This window comes from Pezoporus wallicus, unplaced genomic scaffold (genome assembly GCF_028554395.1).
Source record: "Pezoporus wallicus isolate ANWC-B61680 ecotype Strahan unplaced genomic scaffold, APGP_CSIRO_Pwel_v1 scaffold_11491, whole genome shotgun sequence".
Taxonomy (NCBI): Eukaryota; Metazoa; Chordata; class Aves; order Psittaciformes; family Psittacidae; genus Pezoporus; species Pezoporus wallicus.
The window spans coordinates 12,269,793-12,291,768 of NW_026642649.1; the positions used below are offsets into that span (position 1 = coordinate 12,269,793).

The following is a 21,976-nucleotide window of genomic DNA, read 5'->3' on the forward strand; positions in this document are numbered from 1 at the left end:
TATGTGAATTAGCGCATTCTGAAATTTGCATAAATTCACACATGGAGCTGTGCAAGACTTGGCAGCTATGAAACAAAAGAGAAAAAAATGTATTAATGGCTGTGCAAAAAGGAAAGGAAACTGGTTCCAGAATATAAATGCCTTTATGACTATATGAAGAATGGAGAAATGGCTTTTGAGCCTAAGATTGCTTGTCAGATTCAGGACTGGTGAAAAAAGATGCAACTCTGTTAATATTGCTATACCCAATTATTTAAGTCCTGAAATTGGACTTTGGGATTCAGAGCATTGATTTGGGCCCTCTTCTTTCTTGGGAAACCATGAAAAACTGTTGTGAAGACTAGGAAAAAGAATTCTTATGAAAAGAAAAGTGCTGTGCACGAGGCTTTGTTTAGTGTTACTGAAGGGCTTGGGGGGATTCTCCATCTCCTGCACTTCACGTTTTGCACCAGCAGTACTCACCCCTGGCTGCGCACTTGCACTCTGAAAATGGTTTTGATTAAAGCAAATGATGTTTCTAACATATGGCTGTGTTAGAATTTAAACTGAGCCTGAAGGGCTTCTGGACGTCTGTTTTTGCACTCATGTTCACGTGTGGGACTTATCTAGTAAGACCACTGAGCTTAGGCTGCAACCTGACTTGCAGTTTTCCTACCTTCCTGAGAGCAAGCAGGTGTGTGGTGTTTGCAGCTTGATCAACCTCAGCTTGCAATCATTCTACAGGGCGCTGACTCTGACACATGCGTTCACATCCTTACCTATTTCAGGGATGGCTGCGTGCAGGTGAACAGGTAACGTATAATCCTTGTTTTCCGTGCCTTCCCAAGTGCTGCTGTCTCCAGCTAGTTACCTCTCAGCAGGCAAAACTGGCTGATAATATCAGTTAATGTCAATGACATGGGCAGCATCACTCTATACCACACACTTTTATTAGCAGAGGTGTAGCTCCCACGGATAGGTAGGGCAAGGTGCGAATTATGGCACATGTAGGTCTCACTTATGGCTATACAAGGGGTACCTGATAGTATGTTATGTTGTCGGAACTGGGCTTTTGTCAGTATATTCTGCTTTACCTGTAAAGGTTGGATTAATTGCTACCCAAAAAGCACGCTGTCACTTCCAAAAAATCATGATCCCTTTTGCTACTCCCATATCCTGTTACTGTTACACAAGCTGCTTCCATCATTGGTAGGTCTGACCTCTGCTGTCAACACCATGATCTTTTATGAGTTGAAAATTAAAGGCGCAGAGCTGTGTGCAATGCAGTGGTTAAGTTTCAGTGTAAGGGCTTAAGGAAATCTCTTCTTTAAAAATGCTTTTTCATAAGCAACTGCTTTTTTGACTAGGATAAAAAATTGTAAGTTTGTCTGGAGTTTCCCAAACCCTTAAAAGCAATATTAAAAAAAGGAAAGTCAAAATTGTTGTTATAAGTAAACTTATTTTAGACTAAAATTACCTTTTTTTTTTTTCAGAACTGTATTATTTTACAGAAAATGTTTACAGAAAATGGGATTTTTTGCATTATTAATATACAAATAATCTTTAGGAAATTTAGGAAAGCAGGAGAACTATTAGATATTGTAGGCTGACTTTTTAAAATTCAACTGGAAATGACCATCTTCATCCTGAAGTGCCTTGATACCGCAGACTTCAGGACCTTGCTAAAGTGTTTTGGATCATTAGATGCACAGCTTTCACGGGTTTGCTTTTTCCTAGCTAAAAATGGTTGAAACAACTTAGTCCTTGGTTACCCCTGTTATAGGATATATATATTCTATATCTCTATTCAATATATACAGTGAAATATAATTAAAATATTTTTAATATATTAATGGTTGGAACTAGATGATCTTAAGGTCCTTTCCAACCCTAACTATTCTATGATTCTATGATATATGAAATTTATTTAAACAAATATATGCATGAAATGTATTAGTTATAGGTGATATATTATTAATATATTATAAATAGATTTATATTTCATTGTATATCACTATATGTTACATATAATGAATTTTTATTCATTATTTATTGTTACATATTATTCATATGTTCATTGTTATTGAATATTATTATATGTTATATAATATATATTTCAAGGGCTGTTTATTAGGCAGTATGTGAAGGTATGATATACAGGGGAGAGACGGTATAAAAGTCAGGACTCTGTTTTACTTCCAAAATACCTGAAAAGATTCCCAGTCTTCAAAGTCTCATAGGTTCTTCCCTCCCTGATTTGATTGTCATCCTCCATGCTGAATATGTTTGCACATTAGGGTCACCGACTACCTTTGTAGACTACAGTAATTAATCTAATAATACTCCCTTTGGTGTGAATGACACAATTGGAAATTTGTCCAGGTAAAGACAATTATGTAGAAAAGGCGAAACATAATCCTTCTGTCCCTGAAGTGACACAGTACTTATCTGCCACTCTTCCTACATTTCTTCTTGTGACAGTCAGCAACTATTTCCATTTCCCTCACTTTATTCACTTTCAAGTCACGAATAGATTAGAAAATTCTGCGGTTGACTCCTTCCCTTAAAATTCAGGAAAGCAGAGCTGAGCTGTTTCACTTTTTAAAGATCATTTAATTGCCTTAATGAGTTTGCTTGATTTTTTCAAATCTCCCATGAAATCATAGCCAGAAGTTGAAATGGTTTTATTTGCCTTGGAGAAAATATATACACTCTGTACTAGGCAGGTGGTTTACGTGTGTAAAAACATGTGCCAAAGCAGTCTCAGCCTCATATTTCCACAGCAACGATGAGGGGACTCCCATACTGCCCTTAGCACCTCGTGATGTGCAGATGTAAAATCTAGTTTGTAGACAAGAAATGCCCCAGATTTTCACCAGTGCTAAGTATTCTCAACCTGAAGCAGAGAGGAGCTGAAGGGCTGCAATATCCTGCCAGAATAAGAGCATGTTATACAAAACTATCCATGCAAATATTCATGTTTACGGTGGTCAGATCTGGGTAATTTGTTCTTGTATAGGTTTTATTTCTGATCCTCTGCAAAGAGATTCTCTATTCTTCAGAAGAGAAGGGAAGATGGTGCCATGATGCCGATTCAGACTTTCCAGGTGGTCTGAAGCAGGTCATTTATCTTCCCTGAGACTTTATTGTCCACCTACCTAAGAAAAACATAGTGCATAAAGAGAAATTTGTTAGAGGTTGTGGGGTGCTCAGAAGCTGTTAGAATCATAGAATGGTTTGTGTTGGAAGAGATCTTAAAGCTCATCCAGTTCCAACTCCCTGCCATGGGTAGGGACACCTTCTGCTAGAGCAGCTTGCTCCAAGCCCCATCCAACCTGGCCTCGAACACTGTCAGGGATGGGGCATAATGGAGGTGATGTGTTTTAAAACTATTGCAGAAGTAAGTGAAACTAGCCAAGGGGTATGCATAATCTCCTTACCCTTCAAGTAGGTAGGTTAAATCTGGATAAAGGTTACTGGTTCAGTGTCTGAAACAAATAGATGTCAGTGGGTCTATCTATGCTTGCAAGCTTAAAGACTTCACTTGCTTCTCTGGGCTTTTTGAATTAAACCACAGGAGATTTGTTTTGCATTTAGGACTAGGAAGGATCCTATCTGCTAGTGAGGCACATAGCAGACGTGGAGCTGCTGTGCAATCACTTAAAATACTGCTCTATAATAATTTTGGAAATCCCATCTGTAATCTTATCTGTGAGACAGAATATCATTTTGCTGAGACACAGGATTTCCCTGCATGTAGATATTACCCTAGCTGAAGAGGGCATACTGGATAACCAAGCAAGAAATCAACCCAGTGGGTTTGGATAAGCATCTTCCCAGCAAACTTGTGGGGGCAGTTATCAAATACAGGTCTGTGCTCAGGGTTGCAGCTGAGGCTGTTTTGTAAAAGACCAGAAGGACACGAGTGATTAAACAGTGATTTGTTCCCATAGCAGGAACAAATGGCAGGGACTGAGCAGTGTCAGAAGAGTCTCAAAGCTATGTGGGGCCATGTGAGAGCACAGGATCCCAATGGCAAAAGCTGACCCAAGGCAGGCAACCTGAGAAAACCCTATAGCGGGCTTTTGTGGTTCCTGGCAGGTGAAACTTCTGTGAGACCAGTAACATGAGCATTGTTAGCATTTTTTAGAGAGCAAGGGAGGAAAAGCAGTGTTGAGCAATGTCTGCTTTGCCTTTATACCTGCCTCCTGGCCAGCTGTATTGCTGGGGTTTCGATAGCAGGAGCTGCAAGCTGGGGTGATGGTCACCTTATCTTCATTTGCTTTGGTGTGCTGGGTTGCTGCACATAGGGCCACCAGCAGCCAGGCCTGGCGCTTGGGTCTGTCAAAACCCCTTGCTGTAAGGCTTCTGTAGTACCAGCTGTGCAACACAGGACCCAAAGCAACTCCTCTTTCTCTCTTTCTTTATTCTGTTTCATCTTGTCTGAGAAATAAAAGACTGCATTTCAAGTGCAATAAAGCACTTAAGCGTGTATTTACAATAGCTTTACATATTTAATAAAAGCATTTCACAGTGTTTTTGATGCTTTAGACTGTCACAGTAAGAACACTTTTAATAATGTTTTCTTCTTTAGTACTTCAGTGCTGGCCCTTCCTGTCTTGATCACAATTAAAGGAAATAAGGGTAAGAAATAAAAACCAATCAAACGCAACCCTTTACACTTCCCCAAAGGTCTGTGATCTGGTTTGTTTCAAGTTCAAATAAAAGTTTGTGTCATTTCTTATTTAACAGCATTGTTTTCCCTTCTCTGAATTAATTCATCCTGGAGGCAGAATTGTCTTTGGATCTTTCTCAACTGCTTTTTAACATGCCCATAGAACATACAGTATTCTAGTGATGCGCTGCCTTTTTGAACAGCTGCCTGTAGCAGAGGTCTACTGAGTTTAACCTCTTTGGTCTCTGAAATTAATGAGTGTTCACACTTTGCTCTGTATCCAGGTTGGACTAAATGATGACAGTAGTTGTGATGAAAAAAGTACATTTACTTTGGTATTTAAATTCCATGTCTAACCATGCAGTGAAGTGCTGAACTGATATGGGGCATAGAGGACACTAATCAGACTATGATAGCTGTATTTCATAGCAAGAGTGAGCCTAGCATGTTTCCTTGACAGAAATACTGGCACATGAGCTGCCCAGTAAGTGGCCAGTATTTGGGAACATCAAATCTGTTGCACGTAGTAAACACTGCATGAATCAGATGTACCCTGGAAGTGACAGAATCAGTATACATGGACTCTGAGGTTTATCTATACTTACTCATTGCTCTTCACCATAAAAACAAGGATAAAAATGCCTGTTTCAAGCAGCAGGAGAAGACAGGTCTGAGGGACCCCAAAACCAGAGCAGCTTTATGCAAATATCAGTTGTATGGGTTTTGTTTGCAGGTTATTTAAATACTTTAGAGATTGTTAATTTGGTGGAAGTGCCTTTTTCATCTTTGAAAGGAACAAAATCACCATGTGGAGGCAAGTGAAAAATGTAAGAGGCTTTGCTTGCGCTGCTCCATGCAATGCACCTGGAATTGTATCTATGCAGTTTTACAATTTAATTTAACATCTTTTTAACTCAGATAGAACAAATGTCAAACGAAAAACGATTGGCATCCTCACCGGAAACAAAGGATGTAGCAGCCAGAAAGAGTTTCTGCAAATCTTTTGTGTAAATGATGGCACTGCTATTGTTGGCATTGTTATCTGAATTATTGAAATGCTTGATGGTTAAGTGGGAGAGACGTTTTGATTCCTCTACAGGTATTTAGCAATAAACTTTATAATGTCTATATACTGAAGATTATATAGATCTAATTTTGTATACACAATACAAACAAGTACTGTGGTTAGATGAACCCACAGACTGGGTAAATTAAGATACTAAGGAGTAATTGCTTTTCTTGTGACCTTTGAAGTGCATCCCTCAGCATTTGCAAATAGCACCTTCATGTGAAAATGTATATTCTACAGATGGGACTTCAGTTTTTAAAAGCAAGCCAATACAAAATGACTGCCACAGTATTAGGGAATCGTGATCTCAAAATCTTCTTTCATAGGTGTACCTGTCATTGCTTTCCTTACTGTCTGCTACCAGTTAAACCTATGTCCCAGTTATGCCATCTATGTGGAGAGAGCAAGTTCAGGCAGGTTGCGCACAGCTGCGGAATTTGAGTTCAGAAATTGCTGGTACTCATGTTTTCCAAACGATGTGCTTTATTTTTTAACCTAAGTTCAGTGGGATTTGATCCGCTGAGCTTGCAACCAGCCTGTTTGCGGCCCTAAAAGCATGGCATTCCACAAGGACACAGTGATGATGCTGTACCTCATTTAGCACAAGAAGGGAGCTTTCTTCATCAAAGAGTTCTCCTAAAAGAGGAGGAAGTGCCAGTCATGCTCCAGCCACAAACAAGGTTAGGCCTGGCCAGGACACCCCACTGCAGTATTGGAGGAAATGTGAAGGTGTCACAGGCTGTGCTTAGAAGAGCCTTGTAGCAGGATGGGGATAGCTATCAAAGTACCTGCTTGTAAGTTGGACCTTGCAAGGCAAGAAGAAAGAATTTTTCTTCCCCAGTGAGCTTATGTTTGGGGGCAAGAAATTTATGCCGAGGAAGAGGAAGCAGGACTGTGTTGGCTGGTGAGAGCTGAGTGCTGTAGGCAGAGTTGGAAAGGATGAGCGTTTCTAGAGTTTCCTCCCATCAATTAGAAATGCAGAGTAAAAAAATAACATTGTTCTCTCGCTAAGTATTTTTATCTCAGAAGAAAATGAAAGAACTGTACTCTCGTTGCTGAACTTAAGTCCTTCAAAACGGTTTTTGTACCAAGTACTGCAGGTGAAATTACTGGTTCCAGACAGTATCAGTCCTTTATGATTCCAGTGTGCTCTAAGGTAAATATGTTATTCGTATTTAATGCCCTGTTTTGTTACAGTATTGAGCAGCTATGGTGGTTTCCCAAACTCTAAAAACGGAGTTCTTCTATTTGTATGAGAGCGTTAGGAGTGGGATGCATCCCATTCCCTCCAGCTGTCTAGAGTACAAATTTCTGTGCCTGAGATAGTTAACCTGGATCCCCTTGCAATCAGCCATTTGGGTGAAAGAACCCTGCTCTAGATGTCTGAGATTCATGGGTGTAATATTCCTTTTAGATTTCATGTAGGCAAGTTTGGTGGGGTTTATTTTTGCTATTCCACTCCTCCTTTTTTTGAACTTTATCACTAGGTAAACCCTCTCTCCCATCAGAAACTCGATACTCCCATATGCTGTTATTCACAGGAAGTTTGTACTGATTTCAATTATAAATATACTAACAGTAGTTTATATGTGCTAGCTGAAATATATTTAGCATTTTTCTAACTCTTAAAGAGCTCAAATATTTGTTTGCATTGATGGATGAGTAAAAACTACACATCTTTTCTTCCCCTCCTAGTTCCCCACACTTTGGGAGAGAAAAGGCAAGCAGTTATGCTTCTTAACTTTTGGAAGTTTTATGCCTCTACTGTCACCACAACCTGTGGTGTAGATCTTGAGAAGTCTTTTGCAGTCTTTGTGATAATGGCAGTTTTTAATGAGACATTTGCTGGAGAAAAGTGAGGTACTTGTGTGAATGTTCTTAAGTCCAGGGAACGCACAGGAGATACTGTGATGGGATTTGTTTGCAAATGCAGCACCAGATTGGAGGAAGATGACCTCCCATTTGAGGTAACATCACTTTCTCTTTTTCTTGATCTTCTGTTCTCCCCAGGCATTCAGAAACCATGAGTCAAGCCTCGGAAGAACACCATGAAAAGGAATGGAAAATAACTGACTTGGCATGCTTTTCATTTCTCCATTCACAGTTGATTTTGCAAGCTTTTTCTTGTAATGAGGACCACAAATTCACTTCCTGTTCTTGTAGAGCAGCTTAGATTCTTAAAGATTCACAGGACTCCAGTAGCTGGAACTTCAGGAATAATATTGTGATACATTCATTATAACTGTGATATATTCACGGGAGCTAGCAGCTGTGAAATAGATTTGGAGCTGAAAGTGTAAGTGTGAGCTTCCACTTTCTGTAAGTGGAAGTACTTTGGGCTAATTGACCTGTAGGCTCCTTCCCTTGAGGTACTTTGCTGCGACAGGGATGGAGCACAGTCTCCTGCACTGCCGCTGCATCCATGTCCAGCTCTTGGTTTGAGGTTGTCCTGGAATGTTCCCCCTCATACTGGTTTCTGAGGATGTCTTTTCTTGATTGCACTATCAAAAAGTCCAGGGCTCCCTCTGTGATGGGAGCTCAGGCAGCCCAAGAAGGGCATAAGTACCTCTTCCACTTTGGAATGTACACACACGCTTAAAGGCATGATCTCTGAGCAGCAGTGGGACTTGTCATCGTAATTTCTTGTGTGCCACGGTGACCATTTACATTTTGCAAAAAGCTGTCCCTACAGAATGAATTTTCAGCGTTGGGGAAATATGGGCAGCTTTTTATAGTTTTATAATAATTTATCAGCCTCTCTCCTGCAGTCCTTGGCTGGCTGGCTGGCTGTTCTAAAAGCACACAATCAACAAGAGAGCAGTGAACAGAAATGTTTTCAAGAGCAGATGGGATGTACCTTCAAAACCCAGGATTGTCCCAGTGAAACTGGGACATCTGGCAACCCTAAAAAAACCCAAACTAGATGAAATAAAAATTATGAGATGGAGGAGCAGAAAAATATGTCTTTGCATTGATTAGTAGGCAAAGTAATTAATCTCCTTCAACTCCCCTTTCGGTCCTTGGTGTAAAACAAGGAGAAATAGGGATATTATTGCTTTGCCAAGCATTAATTCCTGTATAGTGATTGCCGAGCAGTGTTTTCAGACTTAGAAGGGCTATTTCACATAATTTCCTCCTTTTTTCCTATTACCCCCACTAACAGTCTTGATGGCATTTGTAAACAAAACCTGCCCCTTGCTGTCTTTGGGGTGGGTCTAATTCAACGTTTTTGTGTTGTCTTTCAGGCACTTTGGACCAACTCAAGCCCAGCTTTGCTGAGTTGCTGAGATTGTTATTGTGCAAGACACCAGCACGTCCACAGTCCAGTTACAATTGACTTTCCATCCTGGGACTGCTTTATAACAAGTAAACATATATGGGCCTTCTCAAAATGCTAGACAGACAAAGTAGCATCACTTCTGTAGTTTCACATGCATCATCGCATCCCACAGTAGGTTTCGGGGTAGGACGTTCACCATAATGCTGAATGTGAAAGACGGGGACAATTGATCTGTCCATTCCAGAAATTTCATGTATCTTGCTAGAAATATGTGCTAGAAGTCCATATTAACTATAAAATTTTGTTCCTTGCATTGCAACAGTTTTGAATTTATTTCTATGCCATTAGAAGTAAGTTCATGCTAATAGCATTTACACAGTGCAGTGAGATCCTCGCCCATGTTGGGGTGTGGGGAAAAAAAATCATGCGTTTTTACAGATAAGCTCTGTGGGAATGTTAAATAATACTGGGTTTGTATTGTATTTCTTCAGCAGACAGCACAAAATATCCATAGTGGAAACTTGTCATTTCAGTAAAGGGAAAAACTACATAGTAGAGAGGTATTTGGCCAGCAAGTGCAGATGTTTTAATGGCAGTGTGATGGTGTAGAGGGAAATGTTTTTCTTAGCATCTTGTCTCTCATAAGATGACAAGACAATGCAAAAAAAATCAAAGCTTCTTAATATCCAGCATAAGTGCACTTCCCAGTACAATTATATGAGGAATAGTAACTATTAACTCTTTTCTTATACATGTCTATTTATCAGAATCATTGTGTTACTCTCAATGTTCATTTGGATAATTGCACATATTTCCCATTTCTCTTTGCTTCTGTTTTTAATTTACTACAAAATTCCCATTTTCCTTTGTTCCTATTGTTAATGTGTTACAGTACAAAAGGGTAATGCTTTCTCAGGTTCATGCCATCGGTGTGCCTAAACAGGTATTCCTTGGTTTTTAAATTTTTTCCTTTTTTCTTTTCTTTTCCAAATAACAGATCTTACCTTTGCTAAAGCTAAAAACTTAAAACACACTCCCTTCCTAAAAAACACCTGCCAGCATGCATTAATTCATGGTTTGATCTTCAGGTGAATATTATGCATGTGTATGTCCTTGTGAAAACAGTGTCTTTGTCAGACGCCCCTCATCAACAGCCGTGCCACCAAGGCAGTGTATGTGAGGGTGGGATTTGGCCTTCTGGGAAGGGAGTCACAGATGATGCTGGTACACACGAGAAAGAAAAGGGAGAAAACAGATGGCTCCCATTTGCCCACTGCATTTTTTACTGAGACTTACATGAAGTTTCAGTGTTGCATAGGCAAGTTTTTCCCAGACAAATATAATTTTTCAGGAAAAATATTTCGGCCATCAGGGTTGCTTAAACTGACTGATCCTATACACACAAGTAATGTGAAAGCAGAGATTTTGTTGATTTTTGACAGCACAGACTGAATTTGTTTGATCAAATTAAGAATATTTGTTTAAGCTTTTTTAACTTTCATTATATCCAGCCCCGGACTACTTGCCTTTATGAAGAACACCCTGGGCATTGGGACTGGATTTAAGATATTCCCTTAGATAAAAAGACAGGGGTTTTTATGAGCTCCTTAACTCATTCTAGAGTGAAAATGACCTCTGCTGGTGGAAATTTGCAAGTCTGTTCAATTAACCAAGTATTATCCAGGTCTTTTCATGAACATTTTTTTCCAAATGCTGTTATGTTGTTTTCTCAGTGTATTTTATTGCAGCAATCTTCAAGGGGGAACTGGAATATTTCAGAGATAATGCATGTTACAAGATTTTCAGCTGTCTTCAGTACCAAAAAGGTATAGGCCTAAGGAATATTAAGGAGGATGTCACAAATTCTGCAGCACTAAAGAAAAGACAGAGTGACCCCAAAATATTTGTTCTTATGTAAAGCATTTTGACTGTGGACCCATTCCTGTAGCATCCTCTCCTTAAAAGTACCGAGCAGACTTCCAGCAAGGATAAAATTAGATCACATAAGTAATAGTAGTAGAATTATTTTACTCCTTTCTCCATGGAATATGGATTTGATTTGGAAGATCAGCATTCTGCACTTTCTTTCTAATCTTTCTGTAGGATCTTAGCTATTATGATCTGAATCATGTTTATAAAATATGTAATTTTCTACCTCCTTTTCTACCTCTTATAAAGCATATTTAGTGAATGATAACAACCAACAAACTGCATACACAATGGTATTAATGTATGTGCAGGTATGGAGATACAGAAGAAGATGGCCATATAGATTTTGTAGATTATGGCAGTTTTGACAATGTTAACTGAAGTCATAGTACCGATTTCTAGATACCAGTTCACCGGTTTCTATGTCAGTGTCCACACACTTTTGTTATTGTCAAAGACATGAACATAATCAAGAAGAAAACGGGGGGATTTACCCACTTTTTTAGCTTCTGAACCATGTTTGCTGGTTGTAACACAGTAGCAGGGTGGGAAAAGGGGATGTTAAAGCCCTGTAGTGTCTTTCTAAATGTGCTTCTTTGAAAGCAAGGAAACAAACTCCCAGCTTGTGAGAGCTTTATTCTCATAAGAATCTGTTTCAACATAACCCCATTTTTCACTGGGGAAAGAAAGTTCTCAGAACCTTTCCAACCAGACATCTCTAGGGAGCATGGACAGGGCAGGCCCTTTCATTTCTATGTTGTTTTCCCAAATTGTCTTTAGCACTATGACTTGGACCCTCCCACGTGATAAAAAGGATGCAGAAAAGACACAGCAAAAGCTCAGAATGTGCAAGAGAGCACATATTAGTTGTTTCCCCACCCAGATTTATTATTTGCCATGTTTCCGTCTAACTTCACAGAGAGTGCTGGAAAATGCATACTTTCAGTATTTCTAATTTTGTACTCTCCCCGTATGCACCCATAGAAAAGCAGACACATGCACACATGCAAATAGCTCCTTATTAATTGCTGTCCTGTTGAAAAATGTTCTCTTCTTTTTTTGTCTAGTATTCTAGAAATAGCTCTGAGAGGAATAGTTTCACTTCAGTGTCACAGGTCACCAACAAAACTTTTCTATTTGATTTGTACAGACAGCATCTGTGGCTTTAAATATCTGAGGAAAAAGCTGGATTATTTGGTTTAATTATTTACAGGAGGTGGGGAAGGAAAATTTTAAAGATTACTGCAGAAAAATTGACCAAAATCTCCTGCTAAAGGGCTGAACCTGCCTTGCTTAGTTTCAAGTGTAAGCCTGTCTTCATCAGCAAAACAGTGGAAGCTGAGCTTAATTCTAAGGACGCACTTTGCTACTTCCAAGCCTGAACCCTCGCCAGTTGCTTTAGATTCACTGGGGGACACCAGGACATGAGGAGGGAAATTTGCTCATTGGGGTGTTTGTGCAAATCCACTCTGTCTACAGAAAATACAACCTCATATTTGTTGGTGCCATCCCAACTTCTTTGCAATGGGTGAGACTGAATTTCCCAGTAATGAATGAGCAACCTTTTAATACCTGGTCTTTGGGATAGTCCTTTCCTGTGGTTTGTATGGAGCTGAAGTAACAGTATGTGTCTTTCATTCTCTGTCAAGGGCCACAACAAAGTACATTCACTCTGCAGATCCAGCCAAGGCTTTCCTTGTAGAAAGCCAAAGACTATGTGGAGAGAAATGAGCTGTGGTTTCCCACCAAATGCAGAACATTTGCCTGCAAACCTGAGGAGCGGGTTGGGGAAAAAAAAGGAGAAAATATTAAATAGGAAAGGTGGAAAGATCAGGAATATAAACAATCAAAGGATTTTGTTGTGATGAAAGTTCAGAGAGAAAACTGAGAATGCAGTTTGACCCAGCAGTTACATGCTGCAGAGTGAGTTGTTGACTTTGAAACCCAGTTTGTGAGTCCTGATGAAATCATCTCAAAATGATTTTCTTGTATAGTCAATAGATTGTGTTCATGGTAACAATAAGTTGCGTCATCCTGGCTGTCACAAAGACATTGAAGTACAGACTTGGTTAAAAAGCTGTGGAAAAAAGAACTAGTTTATTTCTGTTGACCTCTTTAATTTGATTCTTCTGACCTCACTTCTCTAGTACAATGGTGCACTTAATGCTCTGAAAATAAAGGGAGAACAAGTGCAGATAAATTGCTAATCTAGGCTGGGTTCTCCCGCTTAAAGAAGCTGGGATTTCACTAGAGAAAATAACATAATTTTGTGAAGGTGAGTTTGCTTTATGAGCATCATCAACACCACTTTGTGTTTAGAGACATCCCTGCAAGCTCTGCTGGGCATCTTGCTGCAATATCAAACTAGTGCTGTTAAGACTTGTTTAGTTCTGGTAAAATGCCATGTGATAGTGCAAGCTAGTTAGTGCTGTACACCAGGAGTTTGCTGGAGCTCAGTGTGATTATGTTGTGCTTATTTACTGCTTTATTACATCTATCCTCAGGCATAAGCGAGGAGGGATAACGAATGGACTGAGGTCACACGTGAAATCAGTACTCTGTGTTTTGGACATCCTCACTGACACTATGGGAAGCCAAAAAGTGCAGAATACTGGGAGGAAGAAATTACACTTACTGAAATCATGTGTTATTTATGTGTATTCATGCCTGGTACGTAGTTCCCCTCCAGGAGCACTTACAGAGCTCCAGATTAAATACCTAGATTTTGACTTGGTCATGCTTTGCCTTGTCTCGGTATTGGCTTAGTTAACCTACTTTACTACAGTTTCATGATCTGCCTATTTTATGTAGCTTTACAGGTTGTATTTGTTGTTTTTCAGGCTGCTTATTTTCCTTTCAAGTGTGATGAGAGCAGCTTTGTAAGCTTTGGCTGTGTTGTTATTTTCATTAGTTTTCAAGTGCTGAATTTGTTTTGCTTAGTAGGCCTGTGATTTTTTAAAGGATTGTTTGTTCTTGGGATTGATGTTTGAGAGCACTTTGTGCCATTTCCATGGGTCGTGAAGGTACCAGGAATTTTTAGTGTTCTGATGAACCCTGTGGTCATCACCATCCTCAGGCGCCTGACACACAACTGAGCAGGCTGGCTTCTTGCAGACATACAGACCTTCACAGCTGTAGAGGATGGCATGGATTGACCACTTTAAGGCAGTTTTGGATGCTGTTGGGACAACAGCCTGTGTCTGCCTTACCCCAACAGGATTGCCCAGAGTGTTTTCCATTTATGTACAAGACTGTCCACAGATAGGTTGGCTTGTGGCATCAACAGGGCAGTGAGAGGTATTGTTGGCCCTAAAATCTGTGCCATGTCAACTTCCCATATTGCTTTAAGGAAAAAAATCAACAATACAAAACTTCCTGAACACATTTATTCTTGAAAACATGTGACACAGAATAGATAAATTGTGTTTGAAAAACAGGTTTCTTTTTTGCATGAATGGTTGGGGATTATGAAAATATCAGCCCAGGTTAGGCAAATGTTTGTCCTCTCTCTTTTAGGAAAGGGAAAGCTGTGAGAGGTTTTCAGAGTTGTTGAGCTCAGATGGGAGAGCTGCTGGAGACTCTCACTGTCCCTCCTCTGGCTTCTGAAGGGGCATTAGAGGATGATCTGCAGTACCAGGGCTCACCCAGGTAAGCTTTGTGTCCCTTATTCTTTACTGAAGCTTCATTCTTATTGAAAGCCTACCGCAAACAACCACTGCTGGCTGAAGTGTGATGCCAAGGGAAGTACCTTTTGAGGACAAAATTCCTTTTCTACTGTTCCATTGCATGCAAACATATGCAACAGAGAGGGAAGGTGTGTCTAACACAGCATGACTGTGTCTCATACTCCGTGTTCATGGGACAATGTAATTACCAGCAGCTAAAGCTTGAAGCTTTTGTCACTGAGTAATTAAATATACAGTGTCTAATGATACCACTATCAAAGACGTTAAGCCATGTAGTTTTATTGGTCCGTATAAAGTCAGATTAAGTTAATGACTTATCAACTATACTCTCTGTTTTCTCAGACAGAGAGGTAGGATTATCAGTTGTTTAAATAAAATTCCTGTTTGACTAAGGGACATAGAATCTGGCCTACAACATGAAAGATTACATATACTTAGTGTCCATACCTGCCCTTCCCTGGTATGCAAAGAAAAGGAAAATGTTTGCCCTCAGGGTTTCCTGTGCCAGTACACAGATGGAGGAAATTAATGCTTGTGGTGGCTAGCAGAGTTCAATGTGGATGAAGGCTAAACCAAGTTCTCAGTGAGTAGATTTTGATTCACTTCTATAGTCTCAGAACTAGACCTGAAGTGATTTTCAGTTAAATCAGGAGCAATTCTGGGCAAAGCCTGCCTACTTCCATATGAAAAAAATTAGTTGAAACCTTGCACTGAAGAGAGAGAGAAAGGAGCAATTATGGTTAAACACTTGTCAGAGCAATTCTAGTGAATATGTGCTATTTCTAACCATGATAGGAGGTCAGCTTCATCTTATTTTTTCCTAATACACTGACACACACTAAGCATGCTGGCTTCTGACTGAAATCAGCCAGGCTGCTTGTGAACTAACCTAAAGCTATCTGAATCTGATCCAGACTCATGGCAAAACTGGGTATGACTAGCTGCAAGCAAGCAGAATCAGTGTTTGCTTCCCTGTGTTAGGACGTTACTGAGATATGAATGAAATACATACCCACCCCATAAATCTGGTACTGGCTTTTTGAACCGTTGTTGTCCAATACAAAGTTTGAGCTCATATATAAGGGTGAGGTAGGGTGATAAAGGTTGGTGAAAACCAGATTCCACTTGAACTGTGTGGCTATAAATAGCAAAAAAAGAAAAGTAAAAATAGTTTGCACTGATGCTATACTTTGAAATGAGCCTTGTAAGAATGACATTGCAAGGGCCAATGCACTTCACTATTTCTGTATCCTTGATGACTTAAAGATCCTAGTTTTACAGAGAAGATAAAAACTAAATGTTCCAAATTTCAGTTCTGTAAATATAGCTTTGTCCATAAGAGTTAGGGTGAGTTATTCCTAGCTCTGACAATGCCAAGAATAAAAACAGCAGGTCGCTTACCTCTTCTGGAGTATCTGTCTAACTCCCTTGAAACCAGTGGAAATAGCAAGATATCTACCATTTATAGATTCAGCATTACCATATAGAATTTGCTGTGGTGCAGATGTGGAGAGGCAGGGAATGCTGCTTTTCCCATCCCTGTTGTGGTTGTGCAGGATCAGTAGAATTAAAGCAACAAAATGGTTTTTACTAAAATAGAGGACTGAATCCACAGAGGAAATCGGCCTATTGATTGGTGGACTGAGCCCTAGCTTATTTTCAGGCATTAAAGAAAACAGTGCTTTTCATAGATTATTCACTCCAAGTCATTTTGTCACTTGAGACACTTAGCATCCTGCCTGCCTCACTACATCTCCACTGGCTTGTGTACTTATTCTTACAGAAATGCCAAGAAAACTGTTTCCTAATCAATTTTGTTGCAAAGGAAGGACAGACTCCTGCAGGGCAGGAGGATGGAACTGAAAATAAACAAAATGCTAAGTTTATATTTCAAGACCTACGTATGGTCTGCATTTACATGTGCTTTGGCCTGACAACACAGGCTGGCACCAGCATTTTCTACTCTTTCCTGTTGCTGCTGCAGGATGCACCTTGAAGTGCACTAAGAGCAGCCCATGGATGACTTCTCCCCACTCTGCATGGTTTCAAGGGGAGGCTGAGGACTTGCAGCTGTGGAGAGCTGTAGAGAGAGCATGCAGAGAGAGCAGCCTGTCCAGGTATTTGCTCCCATTTCAAGTCCCACCCTTCTCCCTCTCCCTTCTTGACCTGCTTCATGGGATGATGCAGAAAGGGAAGAGGACATAGTAGACCCAGGGCTTTATTTCATTGCTAGGTGCTCTGAAAGGATAGAAAAAGACTGAAGTGTGTGTGTATAAAGTCCAATGGTGCTTATGCGTGCACCAACGAGACTGAGGCAGCATTTCTGTGGTTATCACTTACCCCCTTCCCCAGCAGCACATTCACTGGAAGGCCAGACAAAATCTGTCCCATCAGTAGTTAACTTAGCATTATGGTTGGTGGAAATGCCTGAAATAATACTCGGGGAACATGAAGGTGTTGGTCTGGTGATGATGTTGCTGTGCACCTCTAGCACCAGTCTCAAGGGTGTATATTGCTGTGTCGCTAGGGAGTCTGGAGGTGAGAGTTCAAGGCGGGACACCAGAGCAAAGAGGCAACTTAAACCATCTGCAGGGCTCCATGTTCTCCGCTTACTGTGTTTGCTCAGGGGTACCATGGCTTGAGCTCCCTGTGATTGGTGTTAGGAAACGTATTCAGGGCTAGGCACGGTGCCAGCTGCTTGCTTTAGAAGAAAGGGAAAAAGCTTCTGGGGCTGATGCATCTCTCACTTGCAGACACCAGCAGAAAAAAAATCCACTGATGTGAGTGGGATTATATTGGAGCAAAGCTACTATTTAGTGGACCTTTTGATGAGCAAATGAATGGCGGTGGTCATCCTAATTGTCCCCCTGTACCCGTAAGGAACAGTGGTGTAAGGACAGAGGGAAATCTGGCTGCACCCTCCTTATCAAAGGAAAGCTATTTGGATGGTGTTGGTGCCCTGTCACTGGTTGTGGGCCACTCTCCTGGACTGGGAAGCCAAGAAGAGTATCCTGGAATGATATAGCTGCCCTGGCCCTATCAGAGATGTGCCTAGTCCAGTGCTAAGGGAGGAAACACTATTTTTGCCAAACGTCTGATCTACTGTCCTGGTTAATCCATGCCTAAAATCCCTTGGAAAGGAAACCCTTGATTCATGCATGTGGGCTAATCATTTGGGATCCAGTTACTTTTTCACTCAAACCAATAGTAATTTGGCTATTCTTATCCATAGAAGAAGAGTCATGCTGTAGTATCGTATGTCAGTTGAAATAAAAATGATATGTAACTATATATCTGGCAGAGCTTAAAGCAATAATTAAGAATTACTGACAATTAGCAATCTAATAGACAAACAATCATTTGCAATTTGTTATGGGGAAACAAGACAATTTCCCTCTTTGTTGTTAACTGTACTATGCTGGTTCCCACTAGGTCTGCTTAGGGGACTGTTCATGTTGCTCATTTAACTGGCTTTTGTATAAAATTAAGGTACTTTATAGAGTGCTTCTGCAGAATGAAGAGGACACTTAACTGGATAAAAACTTGCCATCAGAAGATTTGGCTGCTTCCTATTCCATTCCAGTGCTTGTGAAAATCTCTTCTTCCAGATTAGCAGCATATTGCTTCAGCTCTAGTACCCCAGGGGGGAAAGCTGTAAAGCTGAATGACCACCATACCTATCTTCTAGCTATTTCTCACAAGAAATGCCATTTCACCTGCAGATGTGCATGATTCTGTCTCTTCCTTCTTCATCTGAAACACAACTTCCCTTAGCCTTGCTCTCTTGGTACCAAGCACAGACCCAAAGTTGGTGGTTGTTTCACTTTTGATCAGTCATAAGGAAGAACCTGGAACACTCTGTGGCCAGAATATCAAGTTGGGTGTCCTTCACTGCTTCTAGTCGTTTGCAATGCAAATGGTAGGCTTTGTCTCACGTAATGCCATATCCATGGTAACCAAATGAAGACAAGTTTGCATTACTTCCTTAGCAAAGTGTAATCCTTCCCTTGGTATATGTGCCAAAGAGGCATACAGCGTTAAAGGGACAGCAATATATTTCTTGGGAATGGAAGCAACCAAAGAAACTTCTGCTTTCTTTCCCTAATTCACATTGAGTTATAGCTGCCTGTAATCCTTTACCCTCTCTTTCTCGTTTATTTCTAGAGTTCCTGTTCTTAAATCTAGACCTGTCTGTGCTTCTGCTTTGAGGCTAGCAATCGATCATCTGTCTGAACTGTCAACTTAAGCACCACTTCTTGGCAAACAGCCTTTCCTTGCCCTTCCTGGTATCTTTAAAGAAAAACGACAACAACTAATGGGAGTACAAAGCTAAGCCAAGAACAACAGTTCTTGTCCTTCAGTTTTGCAGACTTTGAGTCGGTGGCAGCGCAGAGGCGCAGATGCACCAGCCTTCAACTATTCCATTATATTAGCAGCTGGATTGAGCCATACAGGTTGGAGCTTATCAATTTTTTCATTGTAGTGGTCAAAATTTTAGAAAGCTTTTTTTTTTCTTTTTTTCTTTTCTATTCTGAGCTGTAAGATATGAGGTGGGAAATATTTATGTATTTATTTATTTATAATTTCTGGGTTGAATTCCAGTTAAAAGAGCTTTTATGTATTTCATAGCTTCTTTTGACCAGCCAGGGTATGTTTTGGGATCAGACTCAAACTGCATGTACTGCACTTATTGTTGTTGTTTCTGTTTTCACTGTTGTTCTGTTGCCTTGTGCACCAAATTTATGCATTTTTCTCTTATGTATCTTGACGGCTTAAACCACAACTCTTTCTCTCCTTCTTCAGCACAATCTTATGCAGTTTCAAATGGAATCATCTTTAGCTACTGTTATTTACTGTTATCTGTAATGTTTCTTCTCAGTTAAGAGTGAGTTAAATGCAGCACGATAACTTCACCTTCCAATGGGGTTATTCACAATGAGCAACACTGATTTTCTCAACCAGCCCCAGGACTTCTACTTTGAAAAGAGCAGAACAAGTTGATATTGTAGCTTCTGAGCAGGAATTTTACCAAAGACTTCACACAGACAGAACCCTACACAAATTTATATTTACCAACATATGAGAAGGCTTGAAGTGTTATTACAGCTTTCACTACCTGGAACACTTCCAGGAAGGCTTCACTCCCTTGTGAGTTTTCACATGGATGTTGCAGGGGTGCTTTGAATATCAAACTGAGTGTCCTTCCTTTCTTTCAATGCAAACAAATGGTAGGCATGCTGCGACAAAATAAACTAATACCTTCCTACAGTAGCTGCAATTTCAGTGTGGTTAACAACTAACACTTTGATAGGTAGGGAAAGGTGGCCTCAACTTCATTTAGCTGTCCAAAGTCAAGTCCTAATTTTAAAGACTGAAAAGGCTTTTGTCATCTTCTTTTGTTTCTGAGTAAGACAGTAAAAGCAGGAGTCCTCAGTGTTCAAGCAGTAGTTTGTTGTTGTAAATGGCAACTGAAAAGAATGAATATTACACACCAGAAATTATGATTACTCCTGCCTGAGGACACCGTGCTAGGTGTATCTTTCTTCTCATTTACTGGAGTAGAGTAGATGGGTACTGTGAGCTTTCTCACTGATGGAGCTGCCATAAAAAGCATAGCTTTTATGCAGAATGCAGAACACAGCTACATCACATAAATGACTCCACAGTAATAGTATGAAGAATCTTTGCTGTATTCCTGACATTTTTTTCTCTTTTTTAATGATTACCTAAATGTAGCGATTGATTCAGAAACTATATAAGAATTCATAGAGTTGATAATGGAAAAACTTCTCATCCTAGCTATGAGATCTGAAAAAAACAGGTTTTTTTCTCCTGTTTATTCCATGTGTCATAAGCATACTTAGTGTTCTGCTGTCATGCTAAACAGACCAGTCACCGTAAATACGCTTAGTTACTTTTCTGGATGGATATGGAATATCTTGGGAACATAAAGGCTTTCCTAACTCCAAGTATCTCAGACTTGCTGCTAGCTCCTAATTCATGTCTGTACAATTGCAAGTTTAGTTGTATAGTTCTCAATATTAAAGTTAACTGTAGGCTGTCTACTCAAGTATTGATGCACCTGGATATGGATATGGAGATGTTTGCATTCATAAATGTCTAAAGAAAGTGGATAAATATTAACCAAGTGTGACTGGGTAATCACTTGAAAAATGGAAAGGGAAGAGTAATATTAACAGCACTATCCAGCAGGTATCATACAGTGTGAGGAATATCATGTAAAGCTGATGAAGTTCAAGATCCTGTTTCAGTGAAACAAACACACTTTACTGTAGTTGGTGGCAAGGAGAATTGTTTCGTTAAATGCTGGCAACTGAAGTGAGACAAATCTATCTGGGAACCTGCCATGAACTGTTCATGTGTTGATCAGGTTTTATAAACTTATTTCTTGCATTCTGTAGTAAAGAGCTGGTACAGATTTCTTGCTGGTGCAGGGTCCTCAGTTCTACCTCAGAACCTCCTTTGAGGAGAGGGGGGAAAGGGAAAGACTTAAATAATTATTAAAAAAAAAATATTTCCAAGATGTTCTCAGTGTGTTATCAAATGAACAAAACACACAGAACATGGAAACCAGCCAGTCATTCATTCCATCGACAGATTTGCAGAGCTAAATTTGCTTCTGGAGAGCAGTTAGAAATTAAAACACACAGATGATGAGTGGTGCTGGCACCCAAACTGTGATCAAGAGGACACTCTTGCCTGAAAAGATGTACCCTATCAGATTAATCATTATGTGTTAATTAATTTGAAATCAAAAGGATGTCTTCTGCTGTCTACGCACAGGAAATTAATAGTGATAGCACTAATTAAATGTAATGGAAGTTACCTCTGTACTTCCCACATCTGGGGCCAAACTTTACTGCCCTTCATGTTCTGTCATTTACAGTTTAGTCCCATTGTAGCATCTTACCTTCATTGTGTCCTCCTGTAAATGGCTGTGCAAAGGAGAATCAGGTGGGTGGATTACTCAATGAGGAAACTAGCTCTAAACTTTGACTTCTAACCCTGAGATGGTGTGTCATTGCATCTCCTCCACTGTAAGTCATCCAAACATGATAAAATGGTCCTTCTGCCTCACTCTCTTCCTTTATTCCCCCCAAATACTACTGTTCTTTCTTTGACCTCCTTCTGTTGCACAGGCATTTCTCCTGGCAACTTCTCTGACAGGTGGGAGGCTCCGTTTCCTTGCAGTTTTTCTCTTTGACCAAATGCAGCAGCAGATATTTTCTTACCATTATAGTGTAATTGCAATGCTCCTACTGGAAGGACTTTGAGAGGCCAAAGAAAGTAGTTAAGACTGGATTCTCTCTGCCCAAGCACTTGGAAAAACAGTTCTT

The 21,976-nt window shown here is 40.0% G+C and overlaps 1 protein-coding gene across 1 annotated transcript in view; it reads left to right on the forward strand.

Moving 5' to 3' along the window:
* Window positions 1–18,798: 18,798 nt before the first annotated feature.
* ITPRID1 (ITPR interacting domain containing 1) overlaps window positions 18,799–21,976 on the forward strand; it is a 43,122-nt gene continuing 39,944 nt past the window's right edge. The window contains exon 1 of the mRNA XM_057431535.1: window positions 18,799–19,072. The gene's annotated coding sequence lies outside the window, so the exon portion shown is untranslated. The remainder of the gene's footprint in view (window positions 19,073–21,976) is intronic.